Genomic DNA, 16357 nt, shown 5'->3' with positions numbered 1-16357 from the left:
AAGGCATTCTGGATGCGGAAAGGTGTTTTCTTACAGCCCCCATGGGAGCTTCTCATAGAATCCCTGTTGTGAAATATTATTTTAGCCAGCTAAAGAGGTGTTACATGTGTTCAGGCTGCAGAATGTTACTTTAACCAGGCAAAGGTGTGCTACCTTCGTTTCTGCTGCATTTGTTTAATTGTGTAAAGATGTGCTGCATCTGTTTCTCCTTGCCTGCCTAAGGCAACTGATTGATCTCATACAAAGCTGAACAGCCAGGGCAGGAGAAAGATAGATGGGGCTGGTGGGAAGAAAGAATAAGTAGGAGGAGAAATCTAGGCTTGAAAAAAAAATGGAGAGAACGAGGGAGAAATTCAGGGACACACCTGGGGCCAGAAGCCACCAGCTACCAGCCCCCAGCCAGACACAACAAGCAGTAAAAGACATACAGAAGGTAGAAAGTCCTGAGTCCAAATGTAGATAAAGAGAAACAGGTTCAGTTATAAGAGCTAGCAAGAAGCATAAGGTGAGGCAGAACATTCAAAACTAATAACAAGTCTCTGTGTCATTATTTGGGACCTACTTGGTGGCTTAAAAGAAAAAAAAAGTGCTTTAAATCTCAGTGACTCCTACTGGCTTAGCCTTGTCTGTCCCTGAGCCGATCCCCAATTAGGGTTCCAGCTGACAAACTGTGGAGGTTAACTATAGGAGAGGGGGATGTTGGGGAGCTGTCACAATGCTTACTGGCCTGGAAAGTGAAAAACTCACTCCTCTAAGCTACTGAGAGGGCTGAGCAAATGTAAATATAAATTTTCTTGACAAAAGACATAGAAGCGTCAGGCGTGCGTGGTGGTGCATACCCCTAATCCTAGCACTTCGAAGGTAGAGGCCGGGGCTCAGGGGTTTAAAGTCACTCTCTCTTGCATACGGTGTTTGAGGCCAGCCCTATCACACACAAATGGTGCAAACACTGTATTATAAGGAAATTGTGTGTGATGGTATTCTGAGATATTCATTTATACTTTCCCAGGCTCCTTGCTGTCCTGTCTTCCCTTCCCCCCACTTAAGTAGGTACCTAAAGGGAGACTTTTCCTAGGGCAAGACGTTTGACAGAACACACAAATTTCCTTTCTCGACTTTTATTTGCACAACTCTACAGTTGTTAGAGAAATGATGGACTTTAGAGAATGAAGTGCAATAATGTTACTTCTGGACAGGTCCAATGTCTCTGTGAAGCTGTTCCTTCTCCAAAGACTTGAGGAGTCACCGGCTGTTGAGAGAACCAGGTGGTGAAGTTTAAGTTTCCTGGGGCAGTTTCTGGAAGCACTCTGGAGACTGTCCAGACTGAACAAATGCCATGCTGTGGGTACGCGCAGTAGATGAGAAGCTGGGTCATGTCACAGTCACATGTCCCACTCTACAAGGCAGGAAGGCTGTAAGAGTCACGAAGTAAAAGGTTTATGCATTGCCACATCAGGCATTTATTTGAGTAACCTGTGTAGACAGAAGATTTCATCTTACAAGGTGGGAATGTATCTCAGTGGTTAGCACTTCCCCTAGCATGCAGGAAACCCTGGGCTCAACCTGAAACATTTCAGGAAGAAAAAATAGTTCCTGTGTGTGTGTGTGTGTGTGTGTGTGTGTGTGTGTGTGTTAGAGCGGTACCCCTCTGTGTGACTCGAGAGAATATTAAAGGCATGGATGAAGTTTATTGACAGGGACCAACGCCTCATAACCATGGGACTTGGCAAAGCCTTCCTTTGGTCCATGTGTGTGGATGTTGGCAATTTGTGTAAAAACTAAGGACCACAAGCTTCTTTCTTTCCAGACCACTACCCTACAGAGACTTCCCACCCAGACTAGCTAACTCCTCCCTGTGCTGTAGGAAGGAAATGGCTTCCACGCTGGGGTTGTTACAGGTGGAACAATATAGGACAGGTGCCATTCTGCCAGGGAGAACCCATCCCACCCAACCCCGCTTTTCTCCTTTCTTCATTCTCTTGCCCCAGACACATCCCCAGGACCAAGCAGTGCTGGACACGTTACCCGTCCACCTCATAGCAGTTGAAGTATTTTTGAGTTTGTGAACTGTGGCTCTTAGTTACTTCAATGTTATATTTTACTTCATCCCATGTTAGGACTGTGCTTTTTTTTTAGCTATTTTCCTAGTTTTAAATTGCCTTTCTTTTTCTTGATGCTTAGTATTAATTATTAAATCAGAATACAAATTATTTCTTTAAAACAATTTTTAGCCGGGCGTTGGTGACGCACACCTTTAATCCCAGCACTCGGGAGGCAGAGGCAGGGGGATCTCTGTGAGTTTGAGGCCAGCCTGGTCTACATAGTGAGTTCCAGGACAGCCTCCAAAGCCACAGAGAACCCCTGTCTCGAAAAACCAAAAAAAAAATTTTTTTAGGCCAGGTGTAGTAGCCCAGCCTCACGCCTTTAATCCCAGCACTCTGGAGGCAAAGACAGGTGGATCTCCATGAATTCAAGGCTAGCCTTGTTTCTATAGTGAATTCCAGGACAGCCAGAGATATACAATGAGACTCTCTCTTAGAAAAAAATTAATGTTATTTTGAGACAGGGTTTCTCTGTAGCTTTGGAGCCTGTCCTGGAACTCGCTCTGTAGACCAATCTGGCCTCGAACCTGCCACTTCCTCTGGGCTCCTCCTGTGTTTTTAAAGCAGGGAAGTAATATAATCTGATCTACATTTTGTAGGTTTAGATTAATTTATTGTATTATTGTGAGTTATACAAAATGGGGTTTCATTGTGACATTTTCAAACAAAAAATTCATGCAGGGAAAATTTACATAAAAATAAATGTAGTCATTTAAGGGTAGAGTTCAAAAAAGGTTGTTTGTTTTTGTTCTTGTTTTCAGTGCTGGGGTTCAACCCAAGTCTTGTTATATAAATACACGTAACAACAGCACCCATGGGAATGCAGACTGTTTCTCTCATCCTAGAAAATCCCCTTGTCCTCCTTGGGCATTGATCTCCCTCCCTGCACCCTAGTCCTCCAGGTTTGCCTTGCTGTCACTTACTATTAGGAAGGCTACTTTTGCTGCACCGAGGGGATAATTTGGAATGAACTAGAGAGGGAAGCAAGTTTAGAGCTAATGAGAGGCGTGTCACAATAAGAAAAATAATAACAATTAGCATTTACTGGACATAACAGTCTCAAGCACCAGGCTGTTTCCATACACATTTACTTTGTTAATCTCTGTAACAAGTTCCAGGACATTGCCGGGCGGTGGTGGAGTTCGCCTTTAATCACAGCACTCAGAAGGCAGAGGCAGACAGATGTCTGTGAGTTCAAGATCAACAAAGAGAGTTCCAGGATAGCCAGGACTGTTATACAGAGAAATCCTGTCTCAAAAAAAGTAAAGTAATTTCGTCCCTACCCCTCACTCAATGTTGAACCTGGGGCCTGCACATGCTAGGCAAGTTCCCTACCTTTGGGCTACAGCCTCTGCCCATGAGGGTTACTCTTACTTTATGCACAGGAACATTGTTTTTAGATCCAAGAGGACATCTAATTCCAATTAGTCATTGTCTGTGGGGTGCAGCCACACACGTGTGTGCTTTGTCTAAGTACAAAGGATGCAGCACAATGTGCTCTTTGTATAGCGCATCACAATTTAATGAAGTCCCTTTATATACAGTATCCATGTCCCATGGAGAGAAGCTTCATTTCATGTTAGATAATTTTAGCATTTTGTTGTTTGCTTTACGAGACAGAATCCCACTGTGTAGCCCAAGCTAGCCTGGAAATCACTATGTAGCCCTGGCTGGGCTATGTAGCCCAGGATGAGACCCTATGGCAAACCTCCTGCCTTGGCCTCCTAAGTACTGTGATTATGGGTGTGAGTAGCTACCTACACCCAGTTAATTTGAATATTTTTGGGTTGGTCTTACCTCCTCATTCCAGGTCTTTGTTCATAGCTCTGACACATGCTGTTGCAATGGCATATGAGAGTTGAAATCCAGATACCTCCATTAAAGTTCCGTGTGCTCTTGGACGAGCTATTAATTAATTCCTCATGAGTCAATGCCTTTCCCAATGAAGTAGGAATAATGATGTTTCTCTCTCTGAGAGGTGATGGCAGAACACACATGCTCTAACACATATAGAAAAGCTTTGAAAAAGAAGAGATCCAGTTGGGGTTGGGAAGATGGCTCAGTCCAGGCGAGTGTGCAGTCCTGAGTTCAGATCCTCCACACCCACATAAAAAAACGGGCATAGTTGCATGCATCTATAACCCTAAATACAGGAGTGAGCATAACGGGACAGATCTCCAGGAATATCTAGAGATTTAGTGAGTTCCCAAGTCTAGCCAATTAGTGAGTGCCCAGGGCAGTGAGAGGCTGTTTCAAATGAGCAATCAAGGAAGATGCTGGACATCAACATTTGGACCCCACATGCGTGTGCACAACACACACACACACACACACACACACACACACACACGTGCACACGCACACTCAGGGAGGGAAGGGGAGGGAGGGAGGGAGAATGGGGCTGGAACTCACAGGCCAAGCAAGAGGGTTAGCATCTTGTCTTCAGTATGGGGCCAGTTTATGTGGAGACAAAACTTCCTCACACCCCCCCAATTTCCTTTGTCCACCCTAAAGTCACCGAACACTTGGTCCTCTGGCCACTGAAAGCACTGAGCACATGAGATGCAGAATAGAAGGCGGGTGCGAGCCGTGGTGGCCCCAGATTTTCTTCATGGGAGGCAGCTGTGAGAGCAATTAGGCAGGATTACAAGACTAAACTCTTGCCTTGGAAGTGCTTTGGCAGAGCCAGCCTCACTTCCCTTTCAAAAGATACTTTAAAATTACAGTCCCAGAGTAAGACTTCCTGGGTTTAAATCTGCCTCTGCCATTTAGTCACTGTGACCTTGAGGCAAGTATTAACTGCTTTGTGCTTGGGTTTTCTCCCAAGCAAATCAAGGGTGATAATAGTATCCGTTTCACAGGGTCATTATAAAGATCAAAAGAGTTAATAATGATCCAAGTACACAGGCCGTGGTATAGCCTGTAGTAAAGCTACACAATGGTGTTACTCGATCACAACTCTCACTGTTAAGTTTTATACTGACTCAGGGAGGCTGAGAAGGCACTGAGGAGGGCTACGGACGGACAGATCGCTACGGATGGACAGACCCTCCCGTAAGTCACGCATCAACACTACCACAGACTATGTTTTTCACACTGCACCCCTTACCTCTGCCCAGCCTAGGCCCCATATTTCATCTGTCCTCATCATTTAATCATTTCTGTTCCATGTCCGCTCCATCACTGTTGCCGGGGAGAAGGATGGAAGAATTGGTGTTCCTGAGAATCGACGGTTCCTTCGAGGAGTTTTGCTCTATAAGAAACAGAGAAAGAAGTGGAGTTGAGGGACTGCACTGCATCTGAGCTGGTGGTGTCTGTTTTGACAGCGTGAAGACCCGAATTCAAGCTCCAGAACCCACAATGTAAAACTGCTGGATGAGCTGGGCATGGTGGCACATCCTTTAATTCCAGCACTCAGGAGTCAGAGGCAGGCAGATCTCTGAGTTCAAGACCAGCCTGAGTTCCAGGACAACCAGGGCTATGCAGACTCAAGCTTATAAACCCAGTGTTGGAGCCGGGCGTTGGTGGCGCACACCTTTAATCCCAGCACTCAGGAGACAGAGGCAGGTGGATCTCTGTGAGTTCGAGGCCAGCCTGGACTACCAAGCGAGTTCCAGGACAGCCTCCAAAGCCACAGAGAAACCCTGTCTCGAAAAACCAAAAAAATAATAAATAAATAAATAAAATAAACCCAGTGTTGGGGAGGTGGTAGCAGGTGGATGGGCCCCTGAGGCTGGCTGGCCAGACTACTTGATGAGTTCCAGTCCTACAACAGACACAGAGATATTGTCAGAAGCAAGGTGGATTGTCCCAAAAAACAACACCCAGAGTTGCCCGCTGGCCTCCACTAGTGTGTATATGCACATGGGAAGATGAACACACACACACATGTACACACATACACATACATACATATATACACACACATATACATACACATACATATACACCACATATACATACACATACATATACACACATACACATATATACACATACAAATATACACACATGTACACATACATATATACACATACACACATACATATACACACATACATACACACATATACACACATGTACACACATATACACATACATGTACACACATACACACAAGAAAAAGAAAATCCATTTGTTGTAAAGATGGGAGTGATACTTGAGGAGAAAAATGTCGCAGGTGGGGTCTTAGGCTCCTGTCCACCTCTTCTGAGACTGAGGCCTCTTCACAGTGACACCAGGCAGCAGGTTCAGGCTTTATCCGTCTCCTGCTGCTAATAACACAAAACCATTCTAACGGTAGTTTTGGTTTTGTTTGTTTATTGTTTTTCTCTCAATGTGTTATGACCTAGAGTTATTTGGGAAAGGGATCCTTAATTGAGAAAACTATCAAATGTAGGGCATTTTCTTGTTTAGTGACAGGTGTGGGAGGGCCTGGCCTACTCTGGGCGGTGTCAGCTCCGGGGCAGGTGGTCCTGGGGTAAAAACTCAAACTGAAGCCGGGCATTGGTGGCGCACGCCTTTAATCCCAGCACTCGGGAGGTAGAGGCAGGTGGATCTCTGTGAGTTCAAGACCTGCCTGGTTTACATAGCTAGTTCCAGGACAGCCTCCAAAGCCACAGAGAAACCCTGTCTCGAAAAAAAAAAAACAATCAAACTGAGTGAGCCATTTAAGCAGTGTACTCTTCCATTGCTTCTACTTGGCTCCAGCCTCCAGGTTCCTGCCCTGATTTCCTCAGCGATGGACTCACCTGGAAGTGTAAACTGAGACACTTTCCTCCTGTGTTGTTTTGGTCATGGTGTTCATCTCAGCAAGAGAAACCCTAATTAGGACAAAGACTGGAGAAGTTACAAAGGAAGAGTTTATTTTGACTCACAGTGCCAATCCAATGTCAAAGGGTGACACTGTTGATGGTCCATCTTCTCAGAGTCCTGAGGTAGGGTTAGGCCAGGGAAGGCAAGAACCTAACCAAACTGGTTTTAGTTTCAGACCCACTTTCCAGGAAGCTCATTCAATCCTTAAGCCAGTCACCCATTAGTCACTGGATGGACCAATCCATTCAAGAGAGCAAGAGCCCTACTTACCTAGTAAAGGTTTCCTGTCTGACCTCTTAAATCCAGCATAAGCTTTGGGGTGGGACAAACCATGGTAGTTTCTCACTCACACCTCATAGTTTTATCATCACACTGGACTCCTGTGGCATCCACGCCACAAACAAGTCTAATGTATGGGGAAATGAACGACAAGACCTCCAATTGTTTGTGTTAAGAGGATGCATCTGCCGCCTTTATTGCCAGGAGAATGCGAGTGTGTCTGCGTCTCTGCATATGTGCGTCATAAGGAGGAAGCAGCCTCATATACACACTTACAGCACAGGGGAGAAACCCCAGGTGCAAGACTGCATGTTTTCCTCGTGCCAATGGGGTGAGGCCAGGGCTGTAAGCCAGGACCAGAGAACAGGATGCAGCTGTGGCTATCAGCTGACAACTCAGAGACCCCATGGGGGTGGCCCCAACAGAGTCCAGCCTTGCCACCATCAGAGCCATGCTCAAAAAAAATCCTCGTTAGGTGTCAATACCTGAAGCCATTGATTCTGATCAATAAATACACAGTAGTTCAGGCTTCCGGCACTGGCCTAGCCTGGGAGAGAGACTGGTTCCTAGTTAATCACTTCAGGTTAGGAGTGGATGCAATCTCCAAAGACGATAGCATTTTCCACTTAGACCATGGGGCAAGAGTCACAAAGACAGGGAAGCAAATGTTTCTGGCCTACAGTGTAAAGCTAGGGGTTCCCAGTCTGCGTGTCATGGCACCCAAACTACCACTGGATAACACACATGACAATTGTTTTCTTTCAGCTGAAAATGTGCTGTTTCCGGTCCATTAATTTGCCAGAGGTCCTGATGCCTTGTGTCTTTTCACTCTGCCATTCTATAGTCCAAGATGACACCAGCCGGCCAGGATGAGGAAAGAAAGGCCAGGTTTCTGCTCCCTTGGGGCAAGGCACATTTTGCATAACTCACTTGTTCAAGCAAGAAATGGCTGTAACTTAGACACGCCTTGAGAAAGGCTAAAACTGGTCTACATTCTGGGCAGCCATGTCCTCAACTAGAAGTTCCATTATTACAGGGAAGAGGGTGCCTGTGTATCACAGTCCAAAGTTGGCAGTCTCTGTCCACAGAGTAAGTCAAGCCTTTGGGTGAATCACCAGCAAAAGTGTCTTTCTTCACAGGTAAATCCTTTGTTTTTTAGTTTCTTTTTTCCTAGCAGTTTGTTGAGGTATAATTTTCGAACCATCAAATTCAGAGTTCGATGCAAGTGTTTAGCTTGGTGATTTTAATTAAATTTACACAACTGTGTAACTGTATATATGTTCTGTAGAGCATACAACTCGGCCATAAAAATATTTTTTTCCATGTAAAACGTTCTCTTGTGCCAACTAAGAAGCTGTGGGCCCTACTTCCTGTCTCCGGGAGCCTCCATGGCTAGAAATTACATACAAACAAAAGCACACCATAGCAGTCCTTTATGTCTAGGTTGTTACTTAGAACAGTGTCTGGAGATTTAGCCATCTTCTGTCATATTTCAGCAGTTGCTGGGCTGTATCCCATAGCCTGGCAATGCCACACGGTGCTTACCTGTTGACCAGCACGTGCACCCACTAGATTCTAGTTTAGAATGATTATAACTGGTTTTCCTAAACACATGAAAACCTGGCTTTGAGCCTGGTGTGGGGACACAGCTGTAATCCTAGCACCTGGGAAATGGAGGCAGGAGGATCAGGCACTCAAGGCCAGCCTTAGCTACATCGAAAGCTTAAGATCAGCCTGGGCTACGTGAGAGCTCATCTAAAAAAAACTATAGATACTATCTGTGTGAATACTGCTTTCATTTCTCTCCATAGGTACCCAGGAGTTACATAACTGAGTCATGGAGTAACCTTAACTTCTTAAAAATCTTCAAATTTTCCAAAGCAGCTACTGCATTTTACATTCCCACTAGCAATGTATGTTTGTTCTAACTTCACCACATCTCTCCAGCACTGGGCACTGTCAACTGCCACGCCTGCCGCGCAGCCTGTGTCCGAGAGCGTGCGGAGGGTGTCGGGGATTGACAACACAGAGACTCGTAAAGAAAACTTTAAGCAGGCCCCAAAAAGGCTCAAGAAAACTTCCTGAGAAAGGCTCCCTCCAGAAAAGCTTCTGCTCTCTCTTCTCCCCTGGCTGGTTCTGCTCTGACACCAGAGGTGGATGTGGGTGGGTCTGAAGGTGTGGTTAGTTTTTGGACAAGGTCGAGGTCAGGGCGGTTTCCGTGGGATGGCCTTTTCCAGGAACCTATTGCCCCAGGCATTGTATTGTTTTTAGTAAACATGTTTTTAGTAAACATCGTCTTACAGCTGCCTACTCCCAGGCCGAAGGGGAAGTGGGTCTCTGCTCAAGGTCTGGTGTTCCCCCAGTCAACCTTTCAGATCACAGACATAGCAGTAGGAGTGGCATCATCTGACGGCTTTAATTTGCATTTCCCTGCGGAGAAGCAATGCTGAATACGAAACAGGCTACAAAATCCCACTGAAGCGCTGCTTTGGTTTCTGCTAACAAATTGTTATGTATTGCATTATCAGTTCCATTCTAGTTGTGTGTGTGGTGTGTGTGGTGTGTGTGGTGTGTGTTGTGGTGTGTGTGTGGTGTGGTGTGTGTGTGGTGTGTGTGTGTGTGTGTGTGGTGTATGTGTGTGGTGTGGTGTGTGTGTGGTGTGTGTGTGTGGTGTGTGTGTGGTGTGTGTGTGTGGTGTGTGTGGTGTGTGTGTGGTGTGTGTGTGGTGTGTGTGTGGTGTGTGTGATGTGTGGTGTGTGTGTGTGGTGTGTGTGGTGTGTGTGTGGTGTGTGTGTGTGGTGTGTGTGTGTGTGGTGTGTGTGTGTGTGGTGTGTGTGGTGTGTGTGTGTGTGGTGTGTGTGGTGTGTGGTGTGTGTGTGTGTGTGTGTGTGTGTGTGTGTGTGGTGTGTGTGGTGTGTGTGTGGTGTGTGTGTGTGGTGTGTGTGTGGTGTGTGTGTGTGGTGTGTGTGGTGTGTGTGTGTGGTGTGTGTGGTGTGTGTGTGTGTGTGGTGTGTGTGTGGTGTGTGTGTGTGTGGTGTGTGTGTGTGTGGTGTGTGTGTGTGTGTGTGTGTGTGTGTGTGTGTGTGTGTGTGTGATGTGTGTGTGTGTGTGTGTGTGTGCCATAGCTTGGAGAAGAAGTATTGTGGTTTCTGTGATGACTGTGTTGGGAAAGAACAAGGGATGGGAGAGGGTGAAAGAGGGGAGAGGGTGGGAGGGGGAGAGGAGGGGAGAGGGTCAGGGAGAAATTTTTTCTTCTGAGGCCTTCACTTCGGGGCATCATTTTCTGATCATCAACAATCTCTGATCTGAATTCCATTCTGCTCCCTGACATTGAACCAAATTCACCAAAACAAGCCACCTGATCTATAGCCACATATCCCATTTCAGGGTACTGGGTGCCGATGGGCCCCCATCACAGGAAGTCTCTGTAGGACTGAGCAATCAGATCTCCAATAAAAGTAGTTTCTAAGCCGGGCGTTGGTAGCGCACGCCTTTAATCCCAGCACTCGGGAGGCAGAGGCAGGAGGATCTTTGTGAGTTCGAGGCCAGCCTGGTCTACAGAGCTAGTTCCAGGACAGCCTCCAAAACAATACAGAGAAACCCTGTCTCGAAAAACCAAAAAAACAAAAACCAAAAAAACAAAAACCAAAAAAAAAAAAAAACAAAAACAAAAGCAAAAGTAGTTTCTATGGAAACAAAACAAGGAGTCATGACAAACTGCGAACTCAATTTTTCAGGCTTAGGACCACCAATGGAGAAGATTTCTATTTGGCTGGGATAAATGCGTAGTACAAAATGTCAAAAGTATGTATAGGAACTAGGGTGGTGTGAACGAGAATGACCCACATAAGCTCACATTTGAATGACTGGTTCCCAGGTGATGGAACTATTCAGAAGGATTAAGAGGCGTGACCTTGTTGGAGGAGGTGCGACTATTGGGACCCAAAACTTTCTCAGAGACTCTGATGAAAGGACATTAGTTCTGTGTCCTTGTCCAGGAGCAGACGTAGCAAGATCCAGTCTGGGGCTGAAGCCTGGGTCTTGAAGAAGTAAAGGTTTTGGTTCCTGAGAACCCAGCTTCCTCCCCCAAAGGGCTGTGGTTATCATTCCTAAGTAGCCTGCTAGCCTTGGCCCATTCTCCCCCTACAAATAGTGTATAGAATGCTACACTTCTTTTTTAAAATTTATTTATTTTTGTTTTATGTGTGTTGGTATTTTGCCTGCATGTATATCTGTGTAAAGGTGTCAGATCTTGGAGTTACAGACACTTGTTAGCTGCCATGTAGTTGCTGGGAATTGAACTCAGGTCCTCTGGAAGAATAGTCAGTGCTCTTAACTGCTGAGCCATCTCTCCAGCCCCGATGCTACACTTGTTAATAAATTGCTTGACACAAGACACCCACTTACGCAAGACCTCTCAGTCTTCCTCACTTCTCAGCCTCTGTCCATACACTCAGTGCCGTGCTACTCAGAACTCTTCTTCCAGTGGGTTTGGGTCACCTGACCTTGTTGGAGGAGGCCTGTCACTGGAGTTGGGTTTTAAGGTTTCAAAAGCCCGTGTCTGCCTCCTGTCTGGAAATCAGGATATAGCTCTAAGTTACTGTTCTAGTACCTGCCTGCTTCCATGATCTCTGCCATGATGGCCATGGACTAACCCTCTAAACTCCAATTAAATGTTTTCTGTTATAAGTTGTCTAGCTCATGGTATCTCTTCATAGCAATAGGACAGTAATTAAGACAGGGACATTTCAGAAATTGTTGGAAATTCTGTCCTAATCCCAAGATAAAATTCATTTAATGATTTTTTTTTTGGCAGGAATAGTGGTGATGTATTGTAGATTGAATGCAAGACCTCACATACGTTAGGCAAATATTCTACCACTGGGTTATATAGCCAATCTAAGTTAGTGGTTTTTAAAGAAAAATGAAATCCAAATCAGGAACTCAAACAGTAATTGTTAAAAATCAAACATTCTAACACATTTTTATCCAAACATCCTGACTTCATTTTTCTATGCCAAGGATGAATGCTAGTGAAAATAAGAAAAGCCTTTGTTTTCTGCAAGTAAATCATAGTGTTTCTATAAGAGTGAAACCTTAAGTCAGGTGGTGATGGCAGTGCATGTCTTTAGTCCCAGCACTTGATAGGCAGAAGCAGGCGGATCTCTATGAGTTTGAGATCAGCCTGGTCTACAGAGTGAATTCCAGGACTACACAGGGATACACTGTCTTAAAAAAACAAAACAAAAAGGCTTCGACATCTAAATGTACAAAGAAATAGAAGAAAGATGGAATCCAGATACTGGTTCTAGATAATTCTAGAAGCCCATTCTGGTACCTTAAAAACATCCTGCAGCTGTTGCCAGTAACCCTCCATTCCCACTAATGCAAAGACGTGGCGTACTGTGAACGGGACACTTGCAACATCCACCAGATCAGACAATTCAATTCCAAAGCGAGAGGAGATGCAGACCCAGGAGGAGCCACAGCCATACAGCCTTGGTGTGCTGGGCCTGAGAAGGCGTCTGTGGCTCCCTCTAAGGGGATCTGGTTCCCTAAAGAACAGAATCAAATGGAAAATAATTGAGTCTGAAAAGGCCAGTTTGGAGTGGGAGAGTTTTCAAAGAGGCCGTATTATCTTTGGCAAGATCATGTCAGCAAAAAGGGAAGTCAATAGAGACTGAGCATGGAGTTGGCAGACACTAAAATAGAAAAGAAAGAAAAAGAAAGGAAAAGAATTTCAGTTAACTGATAAATTTTTATGGAGGGAAGCTCTAATAAAAACAAGAATATCTTTTTTTAATTAAGCTGAATGCTGACTCTGAAGCTCTTTGAAAATGAAATAACCAACATCTCAAATCATTTCCTGATTCTTTTTTTTTTAATCTTTCGAGCCAAAAGTACTCACAAAATGGTTGAGAACCAAATCTGAGATACTGGGCATTTATGATGCTTGCCTGTAATCTCAACGTCTGGGAGGATGAAAAAGGAGCAGCCTGAGTTTGGGGCCAGCCTGGGCTGCATAGTGACACCACGTCCCAAACAATAATAACTATAAAACCAGTAAGACGTTCATGTCAAAGGACACACTAGGGATCAGAGCACAGCTGCAGCCACTGGAGACACACAGCCACCCTGCAGTCATCTGAGGACTACCCCACCCCTCCCCACTCCCCCAACTCCCCGCCCCTGCAGGGTGTGAGCACCCGGTCTTTGAGACCTCGCCAACTCTGGACACCTTGCTGTCAAAGCAAACAGCCACTTGGTTATTGCAAAGTCATTCTTGTTTTACTTGGCATTTCCTTCATCAGCAGAGAGACCACATTTTATTTATTTATTGATACTTCTCTCTTTTGTAAAGCGAATATACTAGTCTTGCGTGTTTTTTTAATTAAGCAAGGGTTCCCTCCCCAAGCTTTTATAAAGATTAATTCTACTCACAGAAAAGCGAAATGTCATCATAAAATTGTGACTTTCTAAGCCAACGACTGTTGCCTTATTCTTTCCAAACTCTCTCTTTGGAGCTTCTGGAATAAGACTGGGCACCCTCCCAGTCACTCACAATTGCCAAATGCCCACTAGTGACTTACTAACACATTTCTGTCATTCAAGTCTCCCTGGTTCTAGGGAACAGACGAAACACATTCTTACTTTATAAAACTCAGATCTGTACGCTGGCTACAATTATGCAACTGGAAAGCATCAGAAAAAAATAAGACGGTGCTTAATTCGGCCCTGGGGAGATGTGAGCTGAGGGCTGCTCTCTAGGCGTCTACTGGTCGACCTACCCTACCGTATGCAAATGAGGACAACAGAGGGAAAGATTAGCTAGGATTCTACTTTCACCCAGACAGGATCTTAGAGGTTTTTATTATTTTTTCACCTGTGTGTGTGTGTGTGTGTGTGTTCATGTGTAGGGGTACACGTGTGCGACATGCATGTGGAGACCTGAGGTTGACATCGGGAGTCTTCTTTTGAGGCAGGATATCTCAAGGACACTGTCCAGCTAGCCATCTTGCTCCAGGGATCCCTTGCCCCCACTTCCAAAGCCTGGCATCTGTGCCATGACAAGCCTGTGGAGGTCAAAGGACGACTTACTGAGACAGAAGTCCCTACCATGTGGGTTCTGGTGATTGGACATGGGTCAGCAGGTTTGGTGCCTTTACTGTCAAGCTATCACACTGCCCTGTTTGAGGGTTTTTGTAGAGACAGGGTCTTCAGCAGCCCAGGTGGACCTACAACTTGCTGCATAGCCAAGGCTGTTCTTAAACTCATGCTGCTCTTCTCCCTCTTCCTCTCAAGTGCTGGGATTACAGGCATGGGCCAACATGGCATGCAGGTTGTTTTAGTATTCTTGATTATAGTCCCAGATAGACTTCCTGCACAGTAACTGCTTTTTATAATTTGGCATATTTCCTGTTATTTTTCCTCGTTTGCTTTCTATTGCTGTGATAAAACACCATAACCAAAAGCAACCTGAAGAGAAAAATGTTTATTTTATCTTACAGTCCATCATGAAGGATGTCAGGGCAGGAACTCAAGACAAAAACCTGAAGACAGGACCTGAAGCAGTGAACTGAATTGCTGCTCATGGCTTCTCAGCCTGCTTTCTTATATAACCCAGCCCTACCTATCAAGGAGGGCCACCACCCACAGCGAGCTGGACCCCTTCTCCATCAATCATTTATCAAGAAAATGCCCCACAGACTTGCCTACAGTCCACTAGGGTAGGGGCGTTTTCTTAAATGATGTTCCCTCTTTCCAAATGATTCTAGCTTGTGTCAAGCTGGCAAAAAAACAACCAGCACATTATTGATCCCAGGTTTAAGGTCACTTTTTTGTTCACAAAGATGAAAGAAATTAAAGAGTAGCATTTAAATGGGAAATAAAATATAATTCTATCACTTTAAAGCCAGGGGCAGAAGGATCATTAAGTTTGAGGTTAGCCTGAACTAAATGGTGAGTGTAATGCCAGACTCAAAAACCCAAGAGCTGGAGATCTGACTCCAGGAAACTGTGTTTGCTTACCCTGTTGTCTTAGTTACATGGAGTGAGTCTGTGACGATCATGGCAGGCAGTCATGGTCCTGGAACAGTATTTGAGTGTTTACATGTGGAAACAAGGACCACAAGGCAGAAAAAACTAATTCAGAATGGTGTGGACTTTGTAAACCTCCAAGCCTGCCCACAATGGCATACCTCCTCCACCAAGGCCACACCTCCTGACCTTCCCAAACATTCGTACCAGCTGGAGGCCAATCATTCAAACATCTGAGCCCGAAGGGGCCATTCTCATCCAAACCACTACACATAAGCAAAGCTCCCAGCTCAGTTGGGGTGGGAGTAGTCCATAAGTGACAGATTTTATCCATACTTAGTCTTTAGGGCTTTTTGCATGTTATAGTTAACTGTCTTCTTTCCTTTCCTTCCTGTTTTCAAGCCAAAGAACTAAGTTGCTCGGAACCGAAGCCTTTCATGCTTGACTAAGGGTGAGCAAGAATTACCTCACTCCTACTGCAAATAGTGTGCCCTGATTAGGGTCTCCCCAGAAATCTTCAAAGTCAAGACAGAAGAGGTATCCCTCCATGTCTGCCTCAGTGAGACTCAGCATGCACAAATGAGCTAATTATTGACAAGAACTTGATATCCTTATAGTAGATTAAAAACCGGTCTGTCCAGGGACTCACAAAATAAGACTTCTTAAAGACCTTTAATTGTTGGTATCCATGGGGATCGGGTTCCAAGACCCACCCCCACCTCACCCCCACTAGTACTAAAATCTGCATGTGTTCAAGTTCCTTATACAGCTCATACATTCAAAGGCTATGTATTTGAATTCTGCAAAGTCTAGATTTGGTTCTGGGGTTACAATTCTGTTTTTTTCTCCTTAGTGACAAGGTCATTTTTAAGAATTATTTGGGGCCAATGCAATGCAGTAAAACAAGCACCAAGTTTTGAGGTGACTTGAGTAGATGCCCCTGCCATCAGGGTTAGACCTTGAGGTTTTCATATCTCTCTCTCTCTCTCTCTCTCTCTCTCTCTCTCTCTCTCTCTCTCTCTCTCTCTCTCTCTCTCTCTCTCTCTCTCTCTCTCTCTTCCTCTCCCTCTCCCTCTCTCTCCTGCCAACCACAGTCACACATTGTCATGTCATTATGAGAATTG

At 45.0% G+C, this 16357-nt stretch overlaps 1 long non-coding RNA gene across 2 annotated transcripts in view; it reads right to left on the bottom strand.

Moving 5' to 3' along the window:
- Positions 1 to 1102: 1102 nt before the first annotated feature.
- The window catches only part of LOC110342741, a 31133-nt gene continuing 15878 nt past the window's right edge, over positions 1103 to 16357 (bottom strand). Inside the window, exons 3-6 of one of the 2 annotated variants that reach the window (XR_002384907.2) lie at positions 5212 to 5355; positions 4515 to 4724; positions 3900 to 4120; positions 1103 to 1412 (exon numbers count right to left, since the gene is read on the bottom strand). This is a non-coding gene — a long non-coding RNA (uncharacterized LOC110342741). The remainder of the gene's footprint in view (positions 1413 to 3899; positions 4121 to 4514; positions 4725 to 5211; positions 5356 to 16357) is intronic. The other variant, XR_002384906.2, reaches the window with a different exon arrangement.

Source organism: Mesocricetus auratus, unplaced genomic scaffold (assembly GCF_017639785.1).
Source record: "Mesocricetus auratus isolate SY011 unplaced genomic scaffold, BCM_Maur_2.0 Super-Scaffold_100011, whole genome shotgun sequence".
Lineage (NCBI taxonomy): Eukaryota > Metazoa > Chordata > Mammalia > Rodentia > Cricetidae > Mesocricetus > Mesocricetus auratus.
The sequence above is the reverse complement of the archived record's forward strand: the minus strand, read 5'-3'. Positions and strand labels throughout refer to the sequence as shown.